Raw genomic sequence first — 23818 nt, 5'->3', positions numbered from 1 at the left:
TCCATAGGAATCAATTGAAGTATCTCTTAACACAATGTACTGACAAAAATAAAGACATTTGAGGTGTTGGAAAGTATAGGGATGTGTCAATTTTTCTGGTGCAGCGTAGGTGATGCATCGATTCTTTTCTCGCAGGAAGGGTGATGCGTCAATTTCCAGTCATGTATCCTCATTTCCTTACTGTGATGCGGGGTTGATGACAAATTGACGCCCAGGGATGAAGCGTGGAAAATCCAGAAGCGCTGTGATGATGGAACCACGGTGAAACAGCCACTGCATTGATTCTGTAGGCACTGCAGTGATTTTTCAGGCGCGGGCAGATGTTGCGTCGATTCTGCATGTGTTGCATCAATCTTTCCAGTGCGGTGGATATTCTCTCTCGGGTGAAGTCTTTAATAGCCCTGAGACTTCTTAGCAGGAGGCAGGCTGACAAGCCTTTGGAGATCACTTATGGTGAGAAGACAAAGTCCTTCCAGAAGAGTCAGGGAGCAGCAGGCAGCTGGCAGCAGGACAAGCAGGAGAACAGTTCTTAAAGAAAAGCCATACAGATGAGCCCTTTGGGCAGCACTGCAGTCATTCTGACAGAGTCCAGTTGAAGGTCCAGAAGTGTCTGATTTGAGGGGGTCACAGACCCAGTATATATATCCAAATATGCCTTTGAAATGGGGGGAAACTTCAAAGAGTGGTTTTGTGTTTATGGCTGTCTGGGTGAAATGCACAAGGGGAGCAGTCAACCATCACAGACCAGACTTGGATAGGAGAGAGGCTATAAGGCACAGAGAGCAGTAAGTGCAGAGAAATGCCTACTTTCCAAAAGTGGCATTTCTAAAATAGTAATGTTAAATCCAACTTCACTACTAAGCAGGATTTCTCACTACTGTTCCAACCATACCAAACTTGACAATGCCACTCCTTTGAGATCAGAAATTACCACTTAAAGGGCATTCCCAATGCTGGCCTATGGGAGGAGCGGGCTTCATAACAGTGAACAACGACTTTCGTTGTTTTTCACTACCAGGACATGTAAAACTTACAAGTACATCTCCTGCCTTTTATTTAAATAGCACCCTGCCCTATGTGCTACCTAGGGCATAACTTAGGGGTGACATATGTAATAAAAGAGGAGTTTAAGGCTTGGCAAGTAATGTTAAATGCCAAGCCAACGTGGCAGTTAAGCTACACACACAGGCCTTACAATGACAGGCCTGAGACACTGTTACATGGTTGGCACAATCATTGCTGCAGGCCCACTGGTAGTAGTTAATTTACAGGCCCTGGGCACATCTGGTGCACTTTACTAGGGACTTTTAATCTTCTGGTCAAGGATAGATTTCCTAACAATGGCTCATGGCTCCTGCTTTGAAGCTGCTTGGAATTGATCTGTTTGTGAAATCTGCCATCCACATCTGAGCTCCTCCATGAGGTGGGTCCCCATAGTGTTTGTTCTCTTCTACCTAACCCTGCCCTTAGATTAATATTTCTGATGACTTCAACAACAAAAGCTATATCCGTGGATGCTCACTGCGCTCATTTGACAAAAACCTTCACTACGTTTGAGAAAGTGATGGAGCGTAAAAGGAGGACACCATCACCTCAGCCTCAAAAATACCTTCAAAACACTGTCACTCTGAGTCAGTATTACAACCAGGGTGCAAATACACCCAGGGGAGTTGTCTGGTCAATTTTTGCTGGATCACACCTGTACGCAAACCTGGTAATAGGGAATAACACGTTATTTGTAAGTTATCCACTCACCTGCTGCACTCAAAGAGGAGCTGGGTGCAAAGAGCACGCCCAGTAAATATCGAACCCCGCACAGTGGGTAATTGACGAGTGTGTGATTTGCATCCCGAAGCCCAGTGAGCTTGCCACTGTCTCTGATCGGCGTGTCCGTTTTCTTGTAAAACTGTTGAAGAACCATTGAGTTATCGTGAAATTAAGACGCGTGCAACATAAATTGTCACATAAGTCACAACTTGGATGTAGAAGTGACTATGCAAAAATAGTTCATGACCCTGAATCAAGACAGATCCACAGAAATTATCGATGAAAGATGCAAGTAAAGAGCCAAATGTTCGTCTTCTTCCTAAAGTCCATCGCCCTGGATTCTCAGGGGAGAGCAGTGGGAACAGCATTTCACCGTTTTGCTGATGCCACTGGAAAGGCAAGATTTCCAAAATTGGCAGTGACGGTACAGAGTAATCCTCATTCTAAATGAGCATTTTTTAAAGTGCTATAAAGAATACATTATAGACGTGTATGAATAAAAGTAAACTAGATAAGGGTTATTACATATTAATCAGCACGATGACAGCACTAGTAAAACAGCTGACAACGCTGAGCTATTTCCTGCAAAAAACAGATTCCTCTGCTTTGCAAAAGCACGAGATCCGCGCCACACTCTTTCAAATTCTGGACATGCTGCCCAAGTAACCTCCTGCGCTCCTGCGTAGGTGCCCTTCACTCAAACACTCCTGCGAAGCGTCGCCCAGCCCATCGTTCAAATGTTGACAAGGAGAGCAGCCGGAGGCTGAACACGTTCACACGGCGCGCGTTCCGCGTCAGTCCATCACAGAGCTAAACATTACACTGAAAAAGCATGAAAAGCCACACGAAAGAGGGGGCGTAGTAACAACATGAGTGGGGCTTTGGCATAAAAATTGACACGTCGTTTTACAAAATTCTTCCATCAAAAAAGAAAAATGCCTTTGTGAAAAGTATAGCAGAAAATGAAAACATCTACGAGTGTCAGAATGGTAGAAATACGTTGTTTGAAGATTTTGGTTAAGTTGTTGTTTTGAACGCGCAGCCCCACCTCAGCTTCAAAAACGTATACCAGCTGCTGCACCAGACAGTGCTAGTATCGTAATCGTCATTGGAAAGATGCCAGGCTGATTTCGCATCCTGACCAACGCGTTGCGCCCACGTCTATCTCAGTGATAGGCATATTAGTCCACTAAACTATAATTCGCGCGTTTAATAGGATGGTAGACGTGTAGTTGACGAGATCCAAGACTTGGCAATGCCAACCCCTGCCAATAAGTTAACACCAAACTCGAGGGCTCTATCTTTACCCTCGGCAGAGTTTTCTGGGGTGCACCAATCAGGCTCCAGTACATAGTGATAGAATAACAATAGCGGGGACACGCGTAGGGCTGGGTAACTTTCACAGTGTTCCCACTTCTTCAATCACTTTCACACGCTCTCCACGGCCCTTCTCTGCCTTCTCTTAGCTCTCCAGCAGGAGACGCTGTTCTCACCTCCATCCCTCTTGCACTGTCGATCGCATGGGTTCCGGCTGTGGAACATGAGTAGAAATTCGTTGAATCTGCCGATTTCACGACGTTCCTCTGCGCGCTCCGCCACTTTTTCTCTCCATTTGCGCTTTCATTTTTATTCCCCGCCGGCCTCTTTTTTCCTGGCCTCTTTAATCTGTGTAGGGTTCAACTCCGTTTTATTTTGGTTCTCCGATCCGGATTGGACCTTTGCACCTGTTCCTGCATGGGTAACATTGTTATGGGGGAAGAGCCGTAGGGAGCCAGCCTGGGAAGCCCGGAGACCCCGCTCGCCTGCTGAAGCCTGGGCTCCTTGCCATATGTGATTTCTTGATGCATTAATTCAACAATCGGCCATCAGTGTCCTGCTGGATCTGGGAACGGAAACCATGACTGAGTAAAAGAAAAACCATGTGTAGCAGAGGTAAGGAAAAACGCACGGGGCGAGAGAAAGCAAAACATGCTATGCTCCTTTGTGGAATATTCAGTGGCCCCTGCGCTCTGGACGATGACACATAAGCGCCTGTGGGCTTTGCTAGCCAGCGACTAAACGTGACCAGGAAGTCAGGCTAACAGGCGGTTTTGGGGGGCGGGGAGACTGATTCGTTCTACCATATGCTTCACGCTGTGGGCTGTAAAAGTACTTGTATTTGCCTGCATTTATTTGCCAAGCTCCCTCTAAATAAATTCTGGGCAGAGTTTACATTAAATTTGTACACCGTAACTTAAGAGTGTGTAGAAACGGAGCGCCAGTGAGGGAGAGCTGTCAGTGAGCCCTTGCGGTCGTTGTAGCGGCTAGAAATATTATGCATTCTATGTAAAGTGAATATGTTGGAAAGAAAATCCAGAAGGGGGGGCTGGGTTTTTATCAGATGGCCCGGGTCTGGTCATCTCTGATCATTGGGACTGCTTAAAAACATTGGCACGGCCAGTATTACACAAATTGTAGGCTAGCACTGTAGCGACCCTGTGTCAAATGGCACTGCACACCACGGCCTCCACCCCGCCCCCACTCTCCCCACCTGCTGATTTCCAGATATAAGCTAGTTCCATCCTCGCGCGCGCTGCTAGCCCATCCGCTGCCACGTTAATAGGATACAATTCAGTATCAAACAGCAGTGCTTTATTGGCCTGGATTATGCTTTTACAGCCGCTGCAAACCTTTGCCGATGCGTGGCATGTCAGTTTTCAGCCCGCGGTTATTAGCGCGCCAACAGATTTCTCTGTGGTGGTGGCTAGCGCCTAGCCAGCGCACGGCTTCTTTGAAGCGCTGCTCGCCGCGGCCAGAGGATGCTGTCAGACGCCGCGGACGTGGGCCGCTGCTATCGGCAGCCAGTACGTTGTGATTGCTGGGCGCACTGATAATATTGCATAACATTGTGGCTGGCTGGGAGAGGCGTTCACGCGAGGTGCGGCGGCGGGGCAAGCTACATTTAACGTTAAAGCTAACACATGCAGAATAATGTTGATAGCGCTGTGTTGTTTTTCATAGCGACCAGAGTCTGTAAAAGGCTTGAATAGAAGGAGATAGATATCCAGATGCATATTTATCTTATAGAGCTGATGTATTAACTCGTTTTAAGCACTCTCAATTTTAATAAACGAGACAAGCGAGACAAAGCGCGATGATGTTCTGCCCAGTGTCACACAATTTGTTCACATCGGGAAGCCAAGATTATACTTCATCTTTCCCAGGTCAAAATTTGCGAGGGGCTGTCAAACACCCAAGCCACGTTAGACTCATCAGTGTGATCAGAAACAGAAAGGGATGGTGGGGGCGGGGCAGGGGATGTGCTGTGGCGCAAGGGATGTGGCTCGGTAAGGGTTAAACGTGCCACCCAGGCTGTGCTAATGAAGCGATGCCCGTCTTGCCTGAACATAAGAGAACTCCGCATCACCATGGCGACCCATGGAGAATCAGTTTCAATTTCAGAGGAAATGCGGAGTAAAACTTTCCCGTATCAGGCGAGGGCAGCGCTGCCGGCGGTGACCTGCTCGGCGCGGCCCCTGGCGCTGTAGACAGCGCGGCGTGCAGTACCCCGCGGGCCTGCCCAGAGGGGTCACAATACCCAGGTGAGTCTGCTTCGCGGATCAGCTATTTGTGTATTAAAAACAGCTCTTGTTCTTTGTGTGGTTCTGGAGGTGCAAGGTTTTGAAGAGAGCCGCGAGGTTGGAGCAAGGGCTCTTTGTGTACTAGCCAGTATTATTTGATTGTGAGATTTGCTTTTGATTTAAGTGCTGCACCATAAACTGAGGGAGCGACTAGGGTCTCCCGAGATCAGCCGGCTAGTGATTCAGCACCAAGGGCAGAGAAGTCTGCAGGTGTTTCTGCACTCTGAAATAGCCGCTCCGTAGTGTTTCAGGACTCTGGAGAGCACAACTTCAAAAATACACCGCTGCGACTTAACAGTTTGATGTTTCAGCACCATGGCCAGAGCAGTTCGGCTGTGTTTCAGCACCCTGGTCAGAGCAGCTTCGAGGTGTTTCTGCGCCATGAGTAGAGCGCAATTTGACAAATATTGCCCTCTCGACTCAACAGTTTGGTGTTTCATCACTCTGGGTAGGGTGACCAGACTTTAAGAAGCAAAAAAAAAACACACATCCGGGAAAGGCCAGACATAAAAGTAGGACTAAAACATTTGCCATTACTTCTGGGTCTGGTCTGTCTCGATTTTTGCATAGCCGTGTAAAAAAATATATACATCTCCTCTACCCTGAGAGCCCCTCCCCCACCTCCGCCCTCCTCTGACCTTTGTCTCCCATCTGCTGCCACCTGTCCTGCCTGAAACAGTTAAAATATTTCACGAGAGTATACTTTTAAATTCTTCTTTGCATGATAACTTTACCTTTGTTTAAAAAAACTGGGATATGTATTTAAATTATGGAAAGCGTCGGTACACCGAGACAGTCCTCTGAAAACTGAGGCTGTCCGGGGAAATCCGGGACGTCTGCTCACCCTAACTCTGGGCAGAGTTGTTAGTTGTGTTTTAGCATCACCAACAGAGCAGGTTTTGTGTTTCTCAGCACACTGGACAGAACAGCTGGGTCGGATTTCAGCACATTGGGATAGAAAATTGCGTTTCAGTAGCTTGGCCAGAGCAACTTGATGGTTTTTCAGCACCAGGAACAACTTTAGAAAGAGCATATAAGCACTGTTTCAGCACAATAAACGGAGCAAGCTTGTGGTCTTTCAGTGTCCTGGACAGGGTAAGTTTACGGTATCCCTCTAAACAGAGCAAGTTGATAGTATTGTAGTACCTTAGATTAATTAGGTTGGTGGTGTTTCAGCACCCTAGACTGAGTAGGTCGACAGTGTTTCAACGCTTTAGACAGCGCAGGTTGATGGGGGTTTCTCAGCCTAGACTGATTAATTGGATGTGTTTCAGCATTCTGGGGTGAGCAGGTTGGTGGAGTTTCAACACTCTAGAAAGGCAGGTGAATGTTTTTTTCAGCACACTTGACTGAGTAAGTTCAGGGTGCTTTAATACTATATTCTAAGCTGGATGATGTGTTTGCGTATCCTAGTCTGAACACTTTTGCGATTTTTCAGCACCCCGGCAGAGCAGGCTGATTGTGTGTCTGCAATGAAGACACATAGATTAGGTTGATGGTTTTTCAGCACTCTGGATAGAGCAGCATGATGGTGTTTCTGCATTGTACCTAAAGTAGGTTGTCGGTGTTTCAGCACTCTGGACAGAGCAGCATGATGGTGTTTCTGCATTCCACGTAGGGTAAGGTGATGGTGTTTCAGCACTCTGGACAGAGCAGCATGATGGTGTTTCTGCATTCCACGTAGGGTAAGGTGACGGTGTTTCAGCACTCTGGACAGAGCAGCATGATGGTGTTTCCGCATTCTACGTAGAGTAGGTTGAGGATGTTTCAGCACTCTGGACAGAGCAGCATATAGTGTTTCTGAATTCTACATAGAGTAGCTTGACGGTGTTTCAGCACTCTGGAGAGAGCAGCATCATGGTGGTTCTGCATTGCACATGTAATAGGTTGATGGTGGTTTGGAATGCACTATAGAGCTGTTTTCTGGTGTTTCAGCTCTGAAGAGGGGGCAGGTCTAGGGTCATAAAGCACCATGAAGAGAGAAGGGTGAAGGTGTTTCAGTGGCAGAGCAGCTTGATGGTGTTTGAGCAACATTGACTGAGAAGCTTCATGGTGTTATAGCTCTACCGAAGTGTTTCTAAATCCAAACAAAAGCAGCATGATAGTGTTTCAGATTTCTGGACAGGGAGAGTGATGTAGTTTCTGCTGCCTGTACAGAGGTGGTCGGGTTGTGGACGTTTCAGCACCATGATCAGCAACATTTATGGGCGTTACCATATGCTGGAAAGATACATTTGACACTGTTTAGTAACACGGACACAGTGCAGAGGCAGGTTTTCTGATCCCATGAAAGGACAGGCTGTCATTGTTTTAAGGCCAAAGACAGAGCAGGCTACTGGCATTCCAGACCCATAAATAAATGTCTCAGCACATACAACACAGAAGGTTGTAGGCATTTTTGCACTGTAGTAAAGCAGGTTGACATAGTTTATGTCCTATGTTAACAGTAGTCTAAAAGTAACAATGAGCCCCTCTTCCTTAAGCTCTCTCTTCCTCTAGCCCCAGTTTCCTGTCAGAGGAATTTAAGAAGGTTTATGTATGTTGCTTGCATGAGGATGTATTTTGAAACGAGACTGTTTTATCTTTCCATGCAAAGCTGAAAGTGACGTCACCATCTTGATTTACTAGTGTTTTGGCACTGCATGTCAGCATGAGTGGGGCTTCATCATGTATGCATGCTGATTGCACAGGACAGTGATGCATTCTGACGTGAACACACACACACACACACACACACATGCTGTTAACTGGTACAAAAGTGGAAATTACTTTACATTTAGTAGATTGATGCAACAGCATGAATGTGGGCTGTCTGTAGAGTCTATGAAGAATACAGAGACTATTGGTCAGAGCAAACACACTCCTTAAGGACCAGGGCCATATGTCTGAAAAGATCATTGATACATGATATGGCCAAGGAGCAACGACACTCAGAACTAGAGTTGAAGCAACACTCAAAACTTAAGCCCACAAATTGAGTAGACAGTGTAAGGTAAACTGTTTATCTGGGAAAAGCTCTGTAGCCTCTATTCACCTATACAGGGGGCAGGGGAATATTCTCACATTGGAAAACGTTGTCAGAGCATGATATGTCATTGCAAATTGGTTCCAAAATTAGGAGTACATTCTGACAGGAAGATCCTAGGTTTAATGTCTGCAATACAGATAAAATAGGTTTTGCGTACATAAGTTATGTGTAAAATGTGATGTGATACATATTTTATTAGATTGTTCTCTGTAGATCAACAGAATTACCTAAAATTTAAAAAGTACACCTATGAAACCAGACACAGTGTAATTTGTCTGATACATCAAATCTCCTATATGGTTATTGCAATTGCACATTTTGGTAAACGTCATTTAAAAAAAACGTTGTTTTCATTGGCATTAAATGCATTTAAGGCAGGGAATGTATATACTTTCTAATATTACTTCTGTGATTTATGTTATTGCATAATGTTTTTTAAGCCAAACGTCTTGATGAGCTAATAAATAAATTTATACAAACATATTTAGGAAATAAATCATGGATCTTTCAAAAGCCCTGGTTAGAACACAAGTTTGGTTTTGAAAGTTGACAGCCTGTGGTTAGCATTTCAAAATGGATCTTTCAGCACAGTAGGGAGCAGCATATTCAATATTCTTTATTCAAGCACTTTCTGCAAAACTGACGATTCATACTTAGGATTCATGCATTCCCAGGCCAGTATCACCTCATGGAATCAAGTTTACATACATTAAACAACTGCAGCAAATTAGATTCAGCAGCCTGGGAGACACATTGTAATTTAATTATTCCAAAGCTAGGACATGTAAACATCATAAAAAAGAAAAAGAAGTAAACACGTGACCCTCATTTGGACAAATGTGAACTCGTACAATACCTTAACCTCTTGTATAACAGGGGTGTCCAGAATCAGTACTGTATAGCCGTGGCTTTTTGTACTTTCTGAAGTCTAGTTTGGAGTTTCTTGTTGATTCTGGCATAGAGTGCATTGCCGTAGTTGAGTTTACAGCTGAAGAGTGTGTGAGTGACTGTCCTTCTTGTGTCGATGGGTATCCACTTGAAGATATTCCTGAGTAGGCAGAGAGTGTGAACTCAGGCAGTTGAGATGGTGTTGACTTGGTGAGTCATGGAAAGTGACAAGTTGAGGATGATGCAGAGGTTGCGTGCATGGTCAGTAGGAGAGGGGGCAGTTCCGAGGGTGCTGGGCCACCAGGAGTCACCCCATACAGTAGTGGTGGGGACCAGGATGAGGATCTCCATCTTGTCTGAGTTGAGCTTGAGGCAGCTGTCTTTCATCCAGTCAGCAATTGCCTTCATTGAGTTATGAAAGTTTTGTTTGGCTGCTGATGGTTCGTCGGTGAGGGAGAGAATGAGCTGTGTGTCACTGGCGTATGAGACAATGTTGAGCCCATGGTATCTGACGATCTTGGTGAGCGGGGTAATGTAGAGGTTGAAGAGTGTGGGGCTCAGGGAGGATTCCTGGGGCACTCCGTGTCTGGTTTCTGTCAGCATCGAGGTGAAAGGTAGGAATCTGACTCTCTGGATTCGGCTGGTATGGAAGGATCGGATCCACTCCAGGGCTGTGTCACAGATGCTGGTGCAGTGTTGTCTGGTGCACAAGGTGGTGTGGGAGATGGTGTCAAAGGCGGCGGAGAGGTCAAGGAGGATGAGTGCTGCTTTCTCGCCGCAGTCCAGTAGAAAGCGGATGCCATCTGTGGGTACTAGGAGTGCATTTTCAGTGCTGTGTTTGCTCCTGAATTTGGATTGGGAGGGATCGAGGATGTGGTTATTCTCGATGAAGTCAGTTGCTGTACGTTGATCGCTTTTTCAATTATTTTGTCTGGAAAAGGGAGCAGACATGCATCCTTGCAGTTCATGGCCTAGTAGGGTGTTCACAGAATGGTCAATATCAATACGATAAAATAAAGCTTGGTCTTCAAAGAAAAATCAAAACCTTTCTATGGCTTTGTGACGTAATTCATTAAAATCCACATTAGCCATTAAAATACTTAACGTGGACAATATGGAATAATATGTGTCGAGGAGGGAAAGTACTCATGGAAATCGAACACTCAAAGACATTTTTGTGGATTACCAGTAGTGGGGAATCTATTCAATTTGTAAATGAAAACCCACCTTCAAAAGAAATCAGACTTTTTTAACTAACAAGCATTTAAGCCATTATCCTAACCTTGCCAACCTCTCCCTACTACCCCAATCCAAGACCAGAACTGAAAATATCACCCACAGTTCATGCCTAGCAAGAACTGTAGGAGGATCAAAATAGAAGTATGTCTCTGGTCACTCTGCTACAAGTGGCAGTTTCTTCATCAGTACTGGATGCCAGACCCGATGGAACCAGGAGTCTGATGTCAGCACCAACTCCTTTTCCAAGATGTCGTTTCTGCCAGTAATATATGCAATATTTCCTTCTAAATTTAGAAGAAAACGACGTTTGAATTTGTTGGAGGGATCCAAGTAGGTGCACTGCGATAAATATATTCACGTACTCAATTAAACACTTTCAAAAGATTTCCAGGTTTGTGTATCACCAGCAAACATTGAGTAGAAACCCCTCCTCTCTACGTTTCCCACGTCTTGCCATGCCAATCTGCTTAACTTGACTGATATACCAGTAGTGTAATCATTGATACGTTCATGCTTTTCTGGAAGTGCTATCGGTTGTATTGTCTACCCATTCCACTTCCGGGGTTGTCCTTCTTAGTCCATGCTTCCATGTTTCTTGGTATCGCTTCATAGTGGTCCCCACCACTTGAGTGGATAACTCAAAGTGCTGATGGTTACTCTGGAGCCAAATTTTAAATGACGTTATCCCTTTTTGGCAGAAGGGTGGGAGCTCATTTTTTTAGGGGTTACAGCAGAGCACGTCAGTTTTCTGAAAGTCATATTCCTTTTTACCTCGCCGGAAGGCAGGCCAGCCCTCCCTTCACACATGACCCTGATTTTCTTCCATTCCTTTTCTTTACACACAATGTATCCTTCAGTTTCACACTTTACGAACTAGGTATGTGCGTCTGCCACTGGTGTTCATTTGGATATCCTGTTTTTTAAACACTCACTTGTTTTCTCCAAAAGGGTTTTCATAATTATACAATATTCAAAGAGATCATAAAATCGGCACACACAGAAAAAATAAGCACTTAGTGAAAAAAGAAAGACCAAATTGAAGAAATTCACAGGGGGAAGTCGTTTTTCTGATAAAACCCATGACGTTTAATCATAAATTAAGGGCCTGATTTAGCAATGTAGACTGCAGATTCCAAAATCACAGGGTTCGTAACTGCAAAGTACCTTTTTCTGTGTACAAAATCCTTTTTTATGGGCAAGATTTTCTGACTTGTAACTTGCTTTTGTGGCCCTTTCTGAACTGCACTGAGGAGGGGGCACCCCGTCCTGTTGCAATCCAGAGAGGAATGTATGAATGATTTACAATTACAATTCTGATCACAAATTATTGATCAGATACTAACACCTCAGATGGGGTAGTATCTGACTGGCAAAGAGCAAGTTGTCACCATAGTACATCTTCATCTTTGGGAATCCAGAGGATCACTGCTTGCTCCCATCTATATCTTCCCAAATGTGATTTGTTTTAATAGCAGCACATGTCCCTTTAATGGCCAAGGGCTGATTTTGTAAAAAAAAAAAATCCTATTACGAAATGTAAATGCAGAGGTGGATGTCTGCTGACCTTTGCAGGTCTCCTCATGCCTGCATTTACAGCCTATCACAACCTTCCGAATTAATACTCATTAAGTAGGTCATTTTGCAACCCCTTGGGAATGTGTAATTTATGATGTGACCAATTAATACATATGTCACATTCCAAATTGTGTTCCCGTTTGCAATCAGATGGTGTGCAAATTGTGCCTCCCTGATTTGTTAGTACATCAGATCTTAAATTCATGCTGTGATACGAATTTTCCAACTCAGAAACTGGAATATTATTAGATTGGAAAGCAGGGTATCTCTTCAACTGAAAATTGCTCACTTTACTCAATAGTTGGTGACAATTTATAAAAATAGCTAAAGCATTTGCTAGAGATACCATGTGATTTTATTTTTGCATCAGTACAGGCTGAATGTTGTAAAACCATTAATCGTTGTACATTTGGTTATGCCCAATACTCATCAGAGTTCACCAATGCACTTTGAGGGAGTCGCTTTTCTTCAGCTGACCAGATTTTAAAAGAAATTGAAAATAGTCAATAGTCCATTGTACGGGAAGACAGTGTCACCAGGAATCACTGTGTACCAAAGTGCAGTACCCTAATTGTCAGTTTACAATTTTAGTCAGTGACAGGTTATACATTCTTATAAAAAGATGAGTTTTATGAGAAATATAGAAAACAAAGACCCAAGAAAAAACTCACTTTTGACTGAGGAAGGAAATGAACCAAACAGAACGCGCACCTGTTTTGAAAAAGTGTGTCCTAAAACTCGAAATGTACTTAAATCTAGGTTTCTAGGACTTTTACAAATTGTAAAAGTAAACATGCCATATAAATCTCTGTTAAATTGAAGCAAGCATTGAAGCGTGCTTTATCAACAGGGAATGCGCCAAATGGGAAATCACATTCATGTCCCGAATATACCTACCGTCTATGAACATTTATGTTGAGGGATAGGAAAGAACATTTGAACACATTCACCTACCTAAGTACAACTTTGGTACACAAAGATGTGATAATCCCCACAAATGACAGATCCTGATTTGCAACATCAGAGGCTGTGTTTTTGGTGGGTGCAGATGGAATTTACTGTTGCATCAAATCTGCAAGTTGGCCTGGTTTTCGTCTTTGTAAGTGATTCCCCAAGGGGTAAACAGCCATTACAACGCAACGCAATAAGTAGCCTTTACCATGCATGTGTTGCCACGCAAGTGTCATTACCACGAATAGCCTTTACCATGCATACCATTACAACAAATTATCGTGTAAAGGTATGCATGATAAGGGCTATGCGTGGTAATGGTGGTAAAGGCTATTGGCGTTGTTAGAGGAAATGGAGAGAACCTTCTGTTTCCTCTGAACGACCTGCACCACACCTCAGAGGAGCTGGCTCTTCGTCTTGGAGAGGGAGGTAAGGAGGATTGGGCCTGGAGGGGATGGAGTGTTTTAGGGCTTGGGAAGGTACAGTTTTAGTGAGGGGGGCGGGGACGGTTTTAGGGCTTGGAGTGAAGCGTACAGTTTTAGGGTGTGGGGACACTTTTCGGGCTTGGAGTGGGTGGGACAGTTTTAGGGCTCAGGGTGGGAGGCAGGGACGGTTTTAGGGCTTGGAGCGGAGGGGTGGTTTTAGAACGTGGGTAGGTGGTAGTTTTTGAGCTTGGGGCAGGGAGCTGGGGACGGTTTTAGGGCTCAGGGTGAGGGGCACTGTTTTAGGGCTCAGATCAGGGGACAGATATGTTTTAGACCGGCTGGGGGGTGTTGCACTGTGGTCCAGTTTTAGGGCTTAGGGCAGGGGTCGTGTAGTTTTTAGAAGGGCAGGGGGTCATGCTGGTGTCCGATATTATAGCTTGGGGCAGGGATTGGGTAGTTTTTAGAAGGGCTGGGGGCCAGGAGGGGGTGTCATGCTGATGTCTGGTTTTAAGGCTTAAGGCAGGGGCCGGGTAGTTTTTAGAACGGCTAGCGACTGGGAGGGTTGCACCTGGGACTGCATTAAGGACTCAGGGCAGGGCCCAGGAAAAACCTTTACTATGCATATGCCTTTAACATACATGCTTTTACAACATATTTGTTTTTCTGCTACCAAGACATGTAAAACTTAAAAGTACTTGTCCTACTTTTTAAATACAGTGCCCACTGCCCTTAAGCTCTCTAGGGCAAACTGTTGGGGTGTGTTGGAAATGACCCTTTTTGCAGGGTTATCCCCAAACATTTTGCTTCTGACCTCCTGTTTTTGACCTTATGCTGAATTTCGTTTTTGCCGGCTTCTGGGACTCTGAGAACTCTTCCACTGCTGACCAGTGCTAAAGTGCAAGTGCACCCTGTCTAAATGGTAGTGGTGATTGGTTTATCCATGATTGGCATATGTGATATACTAGTAAGTCACTAGTATAGTGCACCATGTGTGCCCAGGGCCTGTAAATCAAATGTTACCAGTGGGCCTGAAGCACTGACTGTGCCACCCACGATTAGCCCTGTAACAATGTCTCAGACCTGCAGCTGCAGTGTCGGCATGGGCAGTTTTGAAATGCCATTTTGTCCTGGCAAGTGCACCCACTTGCCAGGCCCAAACCTTCTCTTTTACTACATGTAAGTCACCCCTACTGTAGGCCCAAGGCAGTCCCATGGGCAGGGTGCAGTGTATTTAAAAGGTAGGACATGTAGTGATGTGTTTTACATGTCCTGATAGTGAAATACTGCTAAATTCGTTTTTCCCTATTGCAGACACTATCTCTCCTACAGGATAACATGGGGATTGCAGTGAAATATTTTTTAAGTGTAATTTCTCATTGGGAGATGATAGAGATGTGGAGTTTGGGGTCTCTGAACCTACAATTTAAAAATACATCTTTTGGTGAAGCTGGTTTTTAAACTGTAAGTATGAAAATGCCACTTATAGAAAGTGGGCATTTTCTTGCTTAACCATTCTGTGCCTCAGCCTGTCTGTGGAATACACGTCTGGGTCAGGATGACAGTTGGGCTGGTTGTGAATTCACTCTAGACAGTCACACAAAGGGAGCTGAGGTATGCCCTGCGTATACTGATGGGTCTTCCTGGGCTAGAGTGGTGGGAGGAGCTGACACTTGCACCTGAATAGGACTGTGCCGGTCCTTACACAAAGCAGTCTCCAACCCCTTGGAGGCAGGGTCCTGTGCACTACAAAGACTTTTCTTTGAAGTTTGCCTACTTCAAAGGCAGAAATGGGTATAAGTAATGGACCTGTGACCCCACAAAGTTGGAATCCTTCTGGACTGAGGACATTCTACCAGGAAGAAAAGCTGGATGCTGTAAGAGGGACTGCCACTCTGCCTGTTGCTTTGCTGGACTGCTGCTTGCTGCGTCTGTCCTGGGAGTGAAAGTACTGGACTTTGCTTTTTACATCCTGCTGCTAAAGGTTCACCAAGGGCTTGGACTGAGCTTGCCTCCTGTTAAGAAGTCTCAGGGACATCAAAGACTTCACCTACCAGCACCTGGGCTCTCTTGCTGAGAGTCCTGACTTGCCAAGTGGTACCAAATCCAGTCCCTTGGCCCTTGTGAGTGAGTTCTGGTGTGACAAGGAAGAAACCAGCACATCTACTCCAGAGTGACTTTGGAACCAGTGCCACTCTTTGACTCTATTCCGCTGCCTGCACCGGAGCCATGGTCCCCTCTGAGTGCAACAACTGCGACCAATACCACAGGCCCAATGCCCCCGCAGCGCCTCTGAGGTCCTGCCACAGTGTGAGTCCAGAGTGCAGTGTCACTGACGTCCATGGCACCCGATTCTGATTCTGCCGCAACACCTGTGGCCCCAGGGTGTGATCGCAACACCACAAAGTCGATACCTCATGTCTTGACATGCTGGATCCGTTTACCCTGCTTTGTCGTAAGGAACCATCGCCTTACCAGCAACGTCGCATCACTTCCCCTGCAACCATAAGGAACCAAGGCCTCACTTCCACTGCCTAGCAGCAATGAACCAACACCTCTTCTCCCCGGCGGCAGTAAGTAACAGATGCTGCACCAGCTCCAGTGATGACTCACCTCCCCAACTCTGAGCAATGTCTTTGTTTCCTCATCGCTTTCCAAGGTATTGTAACTGGGGTCCGTGTGACTCCGTGACTGGTCCACACTCCCTCGCAAGTGGCGTTGGACTGTTGAAATGATTCTCTCAAGATGTTGTGATAGCCCCAGTTGGAGCTATTGTGTTTCTAAGCACTATACTAAGATTTAATCTTTCGTATCTTTGCTTGTATATGTTGGATGTTTGTCATTTTGGTCTTGTTTTACTCAGTTAAATATTGGCTATGTTTCTAAACTGGTGTGGAGTATTTTTGTGGTGTTTTCACTGTGTTACTGGGTCTGTGTACACATACTTTACACATTGCCTCTGAGATAGGCCTGACTGCTTGAGCCAAGCTACCAAGAGCGTGAGCAGGGGTTATTTTAGCTGTGTGACTCCCTTACGCTGGCTAGATTGAGGGTCCCTACTTGGACAGGGTGCAAACCACTGCCAATTAGAGATCCCATTTCTAACAATGTGATTATATGTATTAAAAAGGACGGTTTAGGCCTATACAAAGGTTTATTTTGTCAGGTCGACATGGAAGTTTAAAATTGCACACACAGGCTCTGCATTGGCAGGCCTGAGACAAATTTAAAGGGCTATTGAAGTAGGTGGCACAATCAGTGCTGCAGGCCCTGGGCACATGCAGTGCACTTTATTAGTGACTTATAAGTAAATAAATATGCCAATCGGGGATAAGCCATGGTTACTACATTTTAGGGAAAGAGCATAAGCACTTTAGCACTGGTTAGCAGTGGTAAAGTGCACAGAATCCTCAAGCCAGGAAAAACTAAGTCAACAAAAAAGGAGGTCTGAATGTAACATGTTAGGGGAAATCTCACCAAGGATGCTGGGCTTAACAGGTTCTTTTACCTAAATTTCTCTATTTATTTAGAGCTACACTTATTCTTGTTCCTGCATCATTCTTCCAGCTATTAGAAGCCAAGTGAAGTAGCTCACAGAAAACAATGTGTTTTTTATAAACACCTGCTAGAATGAAAGGGATACCACCCCGCCCCTTCATTTCCAACACTACTTTGTTGTCTGATCTAGGTTATAGAATGTCTGTGCTTATTGGTTTTGGCTCATAGGTCTGGCCATTAAGGGACCAATTTCTTGGGAGTTTCCTTGACTTTCAGGATCCATCATATTACAAGAATGTCAGGTTCCACATATCTGAAGCCTATTTCCATATCTGGAAACAACCACACGTCTATTCAAAACCCTAAGATCCCTATATATCTACCACTGTGGGCTAATGCTAGCCTAAAAATGATTTCTCAGGATGGTAGGACTCTTCAATGGCAACAACTTTATTATGAATCACAGGGTCGATTTATAAACACAACCAACACTCCCTTTTGACTCCACAGAATTTGTATGGATTACAGAAGAAAGTTTTGTTAATACTTACATATCTGTGACTTCCTTTGTTGAATACCTCCCAGTGATATCCATAAAGAGACTAATCCTCATATTCTATCTGCTCTCCGGTTCACATAGACAGGTGTTATTCAGGTAAATATTCCTGTTGTCTCAATTGATGCATAAGGAAGGCCCATCAACATAGCTAGCCAGTGAACTGAGAACTTGAGGGGTGGCACTGAGTTGGTGGAAATTATGGACAGTATGTCTTGAGGTAATATTCTGGTTAATACAACTAATTTGAAGACTCAGCATTATAGAAATATTGTTGATTCATACTAGTCACCTACAAAAATTGACTATTGGGGCTGTAGATCTGATTCTATGTTCTTTAAATGCTTGGAAGAAGATGACAACATAGTTCATATATTTGTGATTGCAGTAATCTGAGCACATACTGGGAGTGTATATTTAAATACATTTATGTGACAATCAGGTTTAGATTACAAATAGCTATGATCATGTCTCAGTATTGATCAGCTGTGTATGACTGACTATTTATATTTGGATCACTTCTTTTGTGCTTCTTTGTATTAATAATGATTTTTTATTCAAAATGTATTCATGTTTTTGAATAAATTGTAGTTGATAGAAATAGTTCGTTCAACAAATACAATTATAAAAATATTTTTTCTTGAATCTCATGAAAGCAAACTAAGATTTTTTATATCTCTTGACTCCAAACATATAACCATAGTTATTTGTAATGTGTTATTCAGTAGGGCCGGTAGTCTGCGCAGGGCCACTTTACGTCTATCTGACCCAAATTCAGAACAAGTTTAGATTAATCCCGGCTAATAAAATAGTTATACTGGACAACTCATCTAAAGTTCACCCACCAAATAATGTTGTTGTATGTGCTGCAGTAGTAATCACAATATGATGCATTGCCAGACATTGGTTGAAACTGAACCACCAAAGTCTGTCTATTCATGAAACTTTGTCATAGATTACTTTGGCACGGACATGGCGATGGTAGATGCTTCCTCTGAGGAGATAATGGTTGCTAGAATATGGGAACCTTTTAAACAATGTCCAATGTCTCTATTTGGTGTCAGCATATTCCGTGGCCTGTAGGAAAAGTAACGTCCTTTATGAGTTTAACCCAATGGAATGCTCCATACAGATTTGTAATATGCTTCTGATTTTTATGTCCTTTGTTTCACCTCACAAATAAAAACAAATAACAAAAAGACAACATTAGCTTTCTTTTATATGTAGCTAGGATAGACACCATTGATCCATGGTATCAACACCATTGACAAGAACATAAGTATGAACACCAACAAACACCTCCATCCAGCATGGAGATGACATTGGCAACCACCTGAAAGGTAGCTGTCATAGTGCTGCAGAAAGGGTGTAATGCTGATTTATACATTACATCAGTGGTTCCCAACCTCTTGACTTCTGTGGACCCCCACTTTATCATTACTGGAACCTTATTGGAATCCCGGGGCCCCCTCACTGATTCATTACGGAAAGCTGGGGACATAATCTGTTAATATCATTTAATTTTCTAAGTAGTCGAAGACCCCCTGAAGAGGCTTTGCGGACCCCCAGGGGTCCCCGGACCACAGTATGGGAACCACTGCATTACATTGTGTGGTTCAATGTGTTTTTGTAACTGGCTGCCCACCCAACACCATAGATCTTGAGGCATTGAATGTAAACAGTTTTTTTTAAACAATCTTGGCTTGCTTTGAAGTAAAAAGAGGGATGGCTTTAAAAGCGTAAGAGGTTCAAATTGTTATTGTGGGTGATGAAAATAAAATTAAACTTTTTCTGTTTCATCGTCATCTAAGATTGTCTCGAATCAGGGGTTTTATTGTAGAAAATAGGACAAGGTTACTCACCTTAATTGACTGGACACAAACTTCCCCTTTCAACAATCAAATTGTATCTCACACCTGTAAGTGTCCTGAGGTTACAGAAAGGCAAACTCAGCTCTATACACAACTCTGCGATAAATACATACATTTGTTAGCAAATTATGTCTGGAAGCTTTTTTAATGAATTATGTGGGGATGAAGTATTCAGATAAGAATCGGCTTCACTATGAGACACACAGTGACAAAGTCAGTAGGGGACCTTTTATTGAAAGAGACAACTCGTGGGTCTTGCAGAGGAGGAAGGGGAATGGTGAAACAATCTTGCTGGACGAACTCCTCCAAATTGGTAAAACTTGCCTGTGAAGAAGAGCACAAATTGTAATTTGATTATAAGAGACTAAGAGGAGAGGGCGTAAAAGGTGTTCGAGGCAGCTTTCTCCCACGTGAAGGAATTTTTTCAGCACACAGTTTGAATTTCTTTGTATTTGAAGGAAGGTGAATTTCACTTAAATGAGAAAGTCTTTGTAGTAGTTTGGTTGTGCTCTGTTTGCTCCAGAATGTCTCCGGTTTGCAAATATACTTTGACTTCTGTTCTAATGCATCAAGGAGCTGGAGGAATGATTTTTATATTTTTTTATTTCACTGACAGGCAAGGTCATTGATAGTGGAGTGATTAGCATTGTCGAAGTTAAAAACAAATGACTTAGGGTCAGCTCAGGGTTTGAAGGGGGGGTACTATAAAATTGTCCCGGACAGACTTTGGCTGGATGTGTTGTCAAATGCACCAAAAGGTGTTTTTTTGATCGTGAGAAAAAGGGAGCATGGACGAGTACTATTTGTACCACTCAACAATGAGGCGATCAAAGTAGGACTGATCATTATTTAAAATATGTTTTCAAAATTTGCAAAATTCCCAAATTTGTGTCAAGAAAAGTTTGTGAAATTTCTCAACATATTGCATTGTGGGATTCTGCGTATTTCTCTCTAATAGGAGACTAATTTGCGCGGACAATGTATCACTGAGAAACATTTAACACCTCTTGCTTGAACCAATCTTTTTTTATGGTTCTTGCATATCTTTACATGAACAAAATCATGCAAGATAACGACAAACCCCATTTGATACTAAAAGTTATATGTCATATAATTTTGCATCATTTTTGCAACATTTCCCAAGAATAAATGCTCTATTTTGCACACTTTCATATTTTAGGTACAAAGTAGGTCATGAATAGAAACGATGACGCCTGGAGTCATATGCGGGTACCTGTTAGTGTTGTAAAATTTGTGTAGTTTTAAAAAGTAAAAAATACAGTGCGAGGAAGGTGATAGTGAGGTTGCTTGCTGCATTGTTCACATCAGTGTTTTGAAAATATGTGTTTTGTAGGCTGTGAAAGTACGATAACAGGTAGGCTACTTAGAATTTGAGAGTTTTTTGAACTTATGGTAAGATTCGGCTAAGAAGCAGGAATCATATTAGTTACTGGTTGAAGGCAAGGACAGTTAATTTAATCACACTTGATAATGTCGTGAATTGCTGTACTACATCACACAATTACACTGCCCACATTTTATGGACTTCACACAAGAGTCGTGTATGCTTAATGTCACCCAGTGAAGTTAAGTACTCGTAAACATGATTATATATAAAAAATACTTCAATCCTACAATGTGATTTAGACATAGGGGGTTATTCTAACTTTGGAGGAGGTGTTAATCCGTCCCAAAAGTGACGGAAAAGTGACGGATTTACCACCAGCCGTATTACGAGTCCATTATATCCTATGGAACTCGTAATACGGCTGGTGGTATATCCGTCACTTTACCGTCACTTTTGGGACGGATTAATACTCCTCCAAAGTTAGAATAACCCCCATAGTATGCAGAGCATCTAATTTAAGAAAAACGAATGAGTCTTGCCCTGGTTTACATTCAGTATGAAAGTATTTTATAATTTTAGGTGATATTAGTAAATCTTATGCCGTGTCATTCCATAAAATGGCTCTCGTAGAAAGCTGATCCCTAATGGGACCTTAGTTTTTTTTTTTGCATAGATGATTTAAAAGTGACTTGTGTCCGGGTCAAGTAAAACTTTTACCTGCAGACCAGATCTTAACTTCGTACTTATGAACCTGTTTTTCCCATACCTTTTGATGTAATAATGTAATGCAGGTTTTCTATTATTGAATATACCCTGTGTGTGCTAGCTGCTGCTGCAGCCGCGCAGGACTTGCCTGTCAGATTGTCCTTGCTTGTCTTGTCAGAGCTGATTCTGGTATGAGTGACAGGAAAGGCAGCTGGAAACTGGCTCTCAAATTGGAGTGCCTGAAATTCACACACTTTTTTTTGTAATTATGTGGAACTGTGCACAAATTACACAAAATGACACCAAGCCCATATTTATACTTTTTTAGCGCCGCATTTGCGCCACTTTTTGACGCAAAAGCGGCGAAAGCTTGTAAGTTTGGGATGCTTTTGCGTCAGAAAGCACATGCAGCACTAAAAAAAGTATAAATATGGGCCTAAGCGCAAAGCCAGCACTTAGCACTATATTTTTGTAAGACGTGAACCCTCAAGTCAATTTACTTGCTAAAAAAATCACAAAAAACACAAGTGCTTTTCGCGTTTTGGTCGTTCACCTTGTCCTTGCGCTTCCACGTAAAATTAATTACCTCATGTGGTGTAATGGCGTAGTTTTCTGGAATTTCATATAACAAGCATTGGACAAAATTACTAGCGTTTAATTCACCTGGGCCTAGGGTTACTGCGGCTCAGACAATGATACTCATTACTGATTTAACTTTAGCCTTTGCATTGACATGCATTTTTCTTCCAATTCATAAAATCACAAAGAGTGTGTCTAGATATCTACTAGAATCTCAGGTTTCCAAGCATACTTCCCTGGCCCTGATAATGAGTGGGACAGAGTTTTCCAATCCCTCTGTTTATACAGGAGTTGGAGTTAGAAGTTTTGTGGCATTTAACACACCCATTAATTACCGGACGAAATAAAGTCTGCACCCTTGGTTAAATTTCAGAAGGTTAAACATGACAGAATTTAATAAAGGAGTACAGGATTTACTAAAACATGCACATTTTGGTGTAGGGAGCACCACACTCTGCATATTATTCCTCAAAAAGAGTAGGCGTGTTAGAAACTGGGTCTCTAGTTGGCAGAGGTATGCACCTTGTCAAGTAGGGACCACAATCCTAGTCTGGGTAAGTTAGATACACAACATAAATTAACCTGTGCTTACCCTCTAGTAGCCTGGCACAGAGCAGTCAGGCTTAACTTAAGAGGCAATGTGTAAAGTATTTGCCTAACACTTAAATTATAGTAACACAGTGAAATCACCACAAAAAGACTCCACACCTGTATAGAAAAATAGAGGATACTTATGTGAGTAAAACAAGACCATAGCAACAAAAATCCAATCGTCAGAATTCAACATATGAATTTTTAAAGATAAAACTGCAATATAGTGCATAAAACCAGGAATATCTAATCGCACTAAATCCTGCTGAAGTTTTACCTTCTCAACAATTGTGCCCAGAGTCCTGTTTGTGGGGAAGAATTTCACCACCAGCAAGGTCAGTATCACTGACGGTGGACCAGAGTGCGAAGAGCCACCGGCATCACGGATGGACTAGATGGAGCCTCACGGTCATGAGTGGTGATCCTTGATGTGCCAAGAGACAAATTTGCGCCCACTTGCACTGACACCTTGTGCAAGGGGTGTGGTTCTGGTGCGAACGAGCTCCTTTGTGGTTGCTAAAAGCCCAAAAGCTTGATTTCAGGAGCCAAAAACTACTTCCCAGAGCCCAGGACTTTAGGGGAGCCTGTTGGGGGTTTGGCAAAGGAGCTGGTTCAAGATGTGTCCAGGAGCCGTAGTAGAGTTGAGGGGAAGTCTTTGATGGCCCTGAGACATCCAGAACAGGAAGCAAGCCAGCAAGGCCTGGGGTCACTTGGTTCTGTAGAGGATGTAGAGAGCAAAGTCCAGTTCTTCTCACTCCCACGCAAGAGGCAGCAGGCTAACATAGCCATGCGGTTGAGGAGAGTGGCAGTCCCTCCTGGCAGCACAGCAGTACTTCTTACTGGTAGAATGTCTTTCAGATCCAGAAGTGCATTGATTTGCTGGTGTGTGCGGTGCAGTACTTATACGCTGTAGAGTTTTTAATATGGGGGAGACTTGAAAGAGAGGCCTTTGAAGGGCACATGGTTCCTGCCCTTTTTCCCTGATTCAGGGCACCCTACAGGGGGTTATCCAACCCTTTATGTGGGGAGAGGCACAGCCCTATTCAGGTGTAAGTGTCAGCTCCTCCCTCTCATCAAGCCCAGGAAGACCCATAAGTCTGGGGATGGGCCATCAGGATGCAGATGTCACACCGAGCTCCCTTTGTGTGTGATTGTCTAGAGGGAATGCACAACGTTGAGA

General features: G+C 43.5%; 1 protein-coding gene across 5 annotated transcripts in view; it reads left to right on the top strand.

The window, feature by feature from the left end:
* Positions 1–3281: 3281 nt before the first annotated feature.
* KCNJ6 (potassium inwardly rectifying channel subfamily J member 6) overlaps positions 3282–23818 on the top strand; it is a 1253811-nt gene continuing 1233274 nt past the window's right edge. For 3 of the 5 annotated variants that reach the window (XM_069202552.1, XM_069202551.1, XM_069202554.1), the window contains exon 1: positions 3282–3699. The gene's annotated coding sequence lies outside the window, so the exon portion shown is untranslated. Of the gene's footprint in view, positions 3700–5136; positions 5349–23818 lie in introns of those variants that run through there. The other 2 variants (XM_069202553.1, XM_069202555.1) reach the window with 2 other exon arrangements.

Source organism: Pleurodeles waltl, chromosome 8, assembly GCF_031143425.1.
Source record: "Pleurodeles waltl isolate 20211129_DDA chromosome 8, aPleWal1.hap1.20221129, whole genome shotgun sequence".
NCBI classification, from domain to species: domain Eukaryota; kingdom Metazoa; phylum Chordata; class Amphibia; order Caudata; family Salamandridae; genus Pleurodeles; species Pleurodeles waltl.
The sequence above is the reverse complement of the archived record's forward strand: the minus strand, read 5'-3'. Positions and strand labels throughout refer to the sequence as shown.